Below are 7,102 nucleotides of genomic sequence, written 5' to 3'. Positions count from 1 at the left end.
TTTTTTTTTTTTTTTTTTCCCTGCCCACTCCCTTCCCCCTGGCCTGCTGGGTTCCCTTTCCATCTCCTCTGCTTGGTTGTAAGTGGAGGACAGGAATTGATCATCACTTCTGAAGTCCTGGCACCTTTACAATGCCATTCACACACTGAGTGCCCAGAAAATTTTGCTGAACTGAACCTCAGGGCTTCACCCACCACACAGCTAATTTTTGACATATGTTAGTTAGTGTACCACTGTTTGGGAATTCCTCTAAATTCAAGGCCATTGGTAGGGTAGTGATTATGTGCAATTTGCATATGCAATGATGTGCAGGGTACAAGAGAAACAGGGTCCCACAGGTCCTGGAGGCAACAGTCCTATTGCATTTGAGATTCCCTAATAGAAACAAGTTCCCCAAAGATTGTTCCATGAAGTGATGGGGTCTTCCTAGTTCACTGCTGTCCTCCCAGTTCATAGCCCAGTGCTTACTACAAGTATTTCATTTTTCAAACATATTTTTAAATGAAAAGTTCAAACATACAGAAAAGTAAGCTGTAGATAATGAACTACAAAATCTCTCTCACCCAGTTGTATATATGTATTTGCTTTAAAAAAAAATCCACACAAATGATGTCACTCTATTCTATTCCTACTACTGTTTCTGCCCCTTATCTTTAGTTGTTTTTTTTTTTATATTGGAAATTTTCAAATCTCCATAATACATTTATAAGAAAAATGGCATAACAAATCTCCACGTGCCCATCATCCAGCTTCAACCATTATTAATCTTACTTCTTTCCCATAATGTATCTAGAATATAATTTCTTACCAGTATTCATAGACCTGTGCCTACCTTTTTGAAGTCCATATTATTCCATTTTAGGGATGCAACATAATCTATTTAACCATATTGTTACATACACAGTGCTCAAGTAAATATATTTAAATATATTAATTACAACATTATGTGAGTATATCTGTGGGAGAAATTCTGATAAGTAGAATTATCTAGTCAAAAGGTATGCACATTCAAAATAGAAATATATTGCCAAGTTACATTCCTTAGTGATTGCCCCAATTTGCATATGCAATTGTCTGCAAGTAACAGTGGTTTAAGCATTAACAGCATTTGGTTATCTCTTCTCCCCAGGAGTCAGGAGGTGGGTGGGTATATAGCACAGTGGCATCATCAAGAATCTTCCTCCTTCTGATCTTGTTTCCCTTGTGTCCTTGCGTTTGTGGCCTCACAATTGCAAGAGGGATGCTACCCTTGCAGCCTCATGTCCTCACACCAGTAGAAAAGGCAAGGCAGGGGCAGTAAGTTTTCTCTTCTTGAAATTCTTTAAGTCAGGGCAGGAAAGTCAGACTTTTCCTTATTTCTCATTGGCCAGAACTGGGACATATACCCCCATGTAGAGCAGTCTATCGCTGGCGTGATCGTCATGGCTGATTTAGACCAGAATTCTTCTCCTGAGGCTGAGGTAGATCAAGGTAGAGAAAGGGAGGTCCTGGTCTTACAATGCCTGATGTGTAATGGGTGATCCCTTAACACCTGTCAGGAAGTGATGCAGTTATGAACCAGTGACAGTGGAGAGGGGTTCCCCGCATTTGTTAGAGTGAGAGACATGGCTCTTGGGTGTTATGGAGCAAGGGCCAGCTCAGAGCTGAGGCAGCCATCCTCAGTTACTGGTTCTTGTGATCATGCTAGAAAGACTTCAAATATGTTGCTCAGACTAGCCAGCATTATTTTATCAAAAGGGATAGGAAACTAGGTGCAGTGGCACACGCATTTGATCCCAGAGGTCGGAAGGCTGAGACGGGAGGATGGCAAGTTCAAAGCCAGCGTCTGCAAAAGTGAGGCGCTAAGCAACTCAGTGAGACCCTGTCTATAAATAATATACAAAATAGGGCTGGGTATGTGGCTCAATAGTTGAGTGCCCCTGAGATCAATCTCTGTACCCTCCCAAAAAGATAGGAAAAGGGGAAAAGGGGACATTTTCACAGGAGAGAGTGGATAGAGGGATGTCATGCCCCTCCTGCCCTCGTGTTTTATTGGAAGTCCCAAAGAAGTTTTCAGAGAGTCTCTCCCAGATCTACCTCTTGACTTCCAACTGACAGAATTATATCAGACTTTCAAGTCCCCACTGTGCCTGGTCTCTGTTATCTATCATTGAGTAAAAAAAAAACATGTGCTTGTTCTACTCAACTCTGATGTATTATGGCACTTCTGATCAACTTGACTTAAAATATTAAGCAGCAAAACTTTGAAATTCTTTTTGCTGACAACCTTCACAAATTTTACAAAAGTAATCCAGCACTTTGCATTTGAATAATTCTTTTTATTTTTCAAAGCACTTATCATGATCTCATTTGATCTACCCACATCTTATTTTGATATTTCCTATGTGACCCTGAGATTCAGAGTGGTCAAGGGATGGCACCAACAGTTAGGGGTAGAGCTTGGTCAGAGTCTACACTTTTCTCACCCAGCCTGACCTCATTTCACATAATATTTTGCTTATCCAGATACCAACAAAGATTCCTAGCTGCCACCATTCTCAGTGGAAGTGGCTTCTGCCCTTCTGAGCCAATAACAATGGAGAGTTATGGGCATCAGCCATAAGGTGCACCAGGGTCTGAAGGTCACCTCAGAGATCCCCAGGCTTTGTGGAGTGACAGGTGATTACCTATAAAAGTAGAAGAAAGGCAGGTGAAGGTTTTAATTTAGGTAACCCCACGCAGCAACTTATGTAAGAAATATACCATTTGACCCACACCAAGGTGGGGTCTACACTGGCCTACCAACAGGACTAAAAAGTAGCTAGATAATTCAGTCAAATAGTGGGTCTGGATTTTCCAAAATTAAGGTGTGTGTGTGTGTGTGTGTGTATGTATGTATGTGTGTGTGTGTGTTTCTGCAGGATTGGCTCTTTTGGTATCTATGTAGCCTATTAGGGGACAGCTCCTCAAGAGCAAAGACCATATCTCATTCATCTTACTATTACCAGTTTGACACGGTACCTGATGCAAAGCAGGTGCTCCATAGACATCTGTCAGGTGCACGATGGTCTGAGTTCTGTCTGCTAATGACAGATGTTCTCCCTGTTATCAGCTATTAGAGTACTCCGTTTATTCTACATAACACCAAGTAAAACCTATAATTGACCAATCAATTATAATTACTAATTTATCCTGTTTTCTTCTTCTTCTTCTTTTTTTTTTTTTTTTGTTTTTTAAAGATGAGGACTTGTGGGCTGGGATTGTAGCTCAGTGGTAGAGTGCTTGCCTCACATGCGTGAGGCCCTGGATTCGATCCCCAGCACTATGTAAAAATAAACAAATAAAAATAAAGATATTATGTCCATCTACAACTAAAAAAAGAAATTAAAAAAATATAGGGACTTGCTATGTTGCCCAGGCCGATCTCAAACTCCTGGGTTCAAGTGATCCTACCACCTTAGCCTCCAAAGTATCTGGGACTACAGGTGTACACCACAATACCCTGTTATCTTTTTAAAAAAAATGTTTATTTTTAGAATATTTTAAACTTTGAGAAAAGTTATAAAGATAGTATATAGATAAGTTATAAGAAAAGTTATTAAGATAGTATATACAGATAGCATAGAGAGTTCTCATATACCTGCCCGTTTCTCTGATTAGCATCTTCCATTAGTATGGTACATTTGTCACAATTAATGAGCCAATATTGATACATTATTATTAAGTAGAGTCCATACTTTATTTGGGATCCTTCAGTGTTTTCCTAATATCCATTTTTCTGATCCAGGATCTAATTTATTTCCTTTTTTAGCTCATTCATAAGAACGTGAGTTCCCCGAGGGTGAGAACCATGCCCGTCTGGTCCCAGTGCAGGGCCTTCTTGGGCTCTATAAACTACTGAATGAAGCTTTGAGCGAATGTTTGTATTTTTAGCTTTTAGTAGCGCCTGGCACATAGAAAGTCCTCAATAAAAATCTATAAAATAAACACCCAACAAAATACGACAAGAACTTTGTGTTAATGAGCTTCTGATAGGCATGATAAAGGCTGCAGCTTGACAGGCAGCATGGGGCCAGGGAGCCAGGCCAGCCAACTGTCCAGATGGACAGACAGCCCATCAGGAGTCAGCTGGCCTCCCACCACTCCTGGGTCTCCTGTTTCTCAATTTTCTCCAGTTCTGCCTGAGGGCTTTGTTCATTAACAAAGGATCCATTGTATTTAATCAACAATCTAAAAAACTGACTTTCACTTCATTTTGCTTTACTTGAGTGATTCTGGCGCAGGCTATGAGATTCCAATAGGCCTTCTTGGCAGACAAGGATGGACGAGGACTCCAGAGATCCCCCTTTCTGAGGACTCAGTGACGAAAACAAGGCTCCCCAGGCACGAGACTTTGCCCACTCCTCCCTTGGGCTGAGTTAGTTCACTTGGTGCCCAGGGCTCAGGGCTAGCTGAGGAGGCAGGGGCTGGGGGTTGACCTCTGGGCATGTCAGTCAGGTTGGCTGTGCATTAGTTCCACATGTCGATTAACTGCTGGGGTTGGTGGGCATTGGGGAAACGAGAGAGTCAGTGCCTCATCTTTAGGACACAACAGTTCCAGTCCACTCCCTGGTCCTGGCCAGTCTTGCTGTGGGGTATATGTGCATTTGTAAGGGAACAAGAAGGTGAGGGAACCAGGTGGACCCTTGGTCAAGGCTGGTGCTTCAGGCTGGCTGCTCTCCTGGCTGGGCTCTGGGGGAGTTCCCCAAGAGGGATCTGTGCTGGTTATGTAATGTTGTGATGCCTTCTCCCCTTTCCTCTGGTCTTTTTTCTTTTCTTTTTTTTTTTCATTTTAAACAAGAAGTTTATTTAAACAACAAGACGCTTGACTTGAAGGGAAAACTATCTAGGAATCTTTTTTAAGAGTAATTTACCCCTACTTAAAGACAGATTGCCCTACATGTAACAGCTACGTACAAAAAAGTTATAAAATTGTCCTTGGTTTTACAATGATAAATGAAAAACATTAAAATTCTCGAATCAAACATGGTATGCAAGGATTTTTATGTTGTTCAGGGTTTTTTTTTTGTTGTTGTTGTTTTGTTTTTTGTTAAAACAGTGAGAGCAAAATAACTTACTGGAATATAAAGATAAGAGCTGAATGAGCATGCCACTAATGGAGAAAGGGGATATTTTCACAGAACCAGTATTTTTCCCCATCCCATCTCCATTTGATGTCAATCAAAACATATCATTGGCCATTTAGTTTAAAAAAAAATGCAATATGCTTGTGCACATACACCAGTTACTTTATGTACAATAAAGGAATGGGGAAGGGGAAAATGAAAGAATAAAGACAACTATACTGTAGTAGTCAGGATGTGGTGGAACCAAATTGCAGTTTTCTAATTGAGAATGTATTCTTGGACTGTAAGAACAGAGTTCTGGATTCAAGTAGCAGGTTCCCTTTTTAGTAGACACCTCCTGTCTGCTGCTGGAACACATCAATTGTATCTTCATCCTCCATTTCCAACTGTGCAGGTGTGTCTGTTTCACTAATTGGCTGCCCGTCAAATCGGAATCTGATCTGCCTCATCGACAAACCCTGTCGTTCACAATATGCTTTCATTAGTTTACTAAGTGCTCTTAATCTTAAACTGCACCACAGAACCATCCTGCCCCGCCACCTTCAAGTTAATATGATCGTTGTTCTCAGTCTTGACTCCTTCCTTGGGCTTTTCGTCGGCCAAGGCGAGCGCCGGAGTCTCCTCAGCTGCCGCTTCACAAAAGAGGTACCAGGTCCGCACCCAAGGAGCACACAAGCATCTCCAGGAGCCGCAGAAGAAGGAGGCGGCAGCGGTGGACGAGCGGAAAGCCATAATTCTTTTGGAGATCTCCTTGCCTTCTGGACAAGCTATATATTTATTCGTTCATTTTCCTTCTTGATTTCTTGATCCTTTCTTAATATCTCATGATTGCCAATAGGAGCTCTCCATGAAGAAAACGGGTTATATGGGGTTTCAGAAAATGATCAGGCTCCCCTTCTCCAAACGTAAATCCATCTGGCAAGTTATTGTGTTGGTTATTAGAATATCCTTTCAAGATAAATATCACTCTTTTCTAGACGCAATAAAGGAGGCAGAGGAAGAATTATATTTGTTTAGTCATAGAAGTTGAATGGTAAGGTCGAAAGGCATTCCATGTTTCTTGAAATTTTAAGTTACTCAATTTCTTTACTAGTCTAACAATTCAGTTTATTCTTCTGTTTCTTATATAAATGTTACCTTCCCTTTTAAAAAGCAGCATAAAACATAAGTAAGATAATATAAATGTCACAGCTCAATTAGTTCCACCATTTTACAAAAAATGAAAATCAGTTTCATTATTATGGTAAGGAAAAGCATTCTTACTTATGCCTGAAATTGTTAGGCAGCATGCGTTTATAATCTTTGGCCTGTAACTGAAAGAATATAGTTTTAATTTGCATTTAAATAAAGCAAATCTCCCATCGCAGAGAATTTTCTTTTATTAGTCCCCATAAACAAGATGGCATTAAGTGTATAGCCTGCTTAAGTGGAACGTGAGGATAAATCAAGAGGATAAACAAGGCGATATCAGGAAGAAAGGAAAGCCACTCTAGACGAACTTAAATAGTCAACACTCTGAATGTTCCCTATCCATTAAAGAAATGCTAAGCCAGAGAGAATGATCTACTGAATCTTTGAGGAGAAATTTTAGAGGAGAAATTACACTGACCTAATAAATACCTCATTTATTAGCAATTCATAAGAACTCCATCTTCTTCTAATGGCATTTTAATTTTATTTACATACTATATAAGTACATGCCAACTTCATAGGGTGTGTAACTGATTTCATAGACTTTATTCATATATATTAGAAAATCCAATGGGAGAACTATGGCAGATGCTATTGGTCTCATTTTACCAAAGAAGCAAGTACTGAGTTCCAGGGGTGTGCCAAGTTCACCAAGTTGGCTCAGGAAGATGCAAGGACTTGACCTCACTGTGTTTTGCTATTTCCAATACCAGAGTGTCAGCCCTACAACTAGAGTCAACTTGAATGCATTCACTTATCTTTTCATTCGACTCGTATTTATTGAGTGTCCAATACAACGTTTACTG

At 40.3% G+C, this 7,102-nt stretch overlaps 1 pseudogene; it reads right to left on the bottom strand.

Moving 5' to 3' along the window:
• Positions 1-5,056: 5,056 nt before the first annotated feature.
• Positions 5,057-5,837, bottom strand: LOC107149379 (annotated as a pseudogene).
• Between the last annotated feature and the right edge of the window lie 1,265 nt (positions 5,838-7,102).

This window comes from Marmota marmota, unplaced genomic scaffold, assembly GCF_001458135.2.
Source record: "Marmota marmota marmota unplaced genomic scaffold, marMar, whole genome shotgun sequence".
Taxonomy (NCBI): Eukaryota; Metazoa; Chordata; class Mammalia; order Rodentia; family Sciuridae; genus Marmota; species Marmota marmota.
The sequence above is the reverse complement of the archived record's forward strand: the minus strand, read 5'-3'. Positions and strand labels throughout refer to the sequence as shown.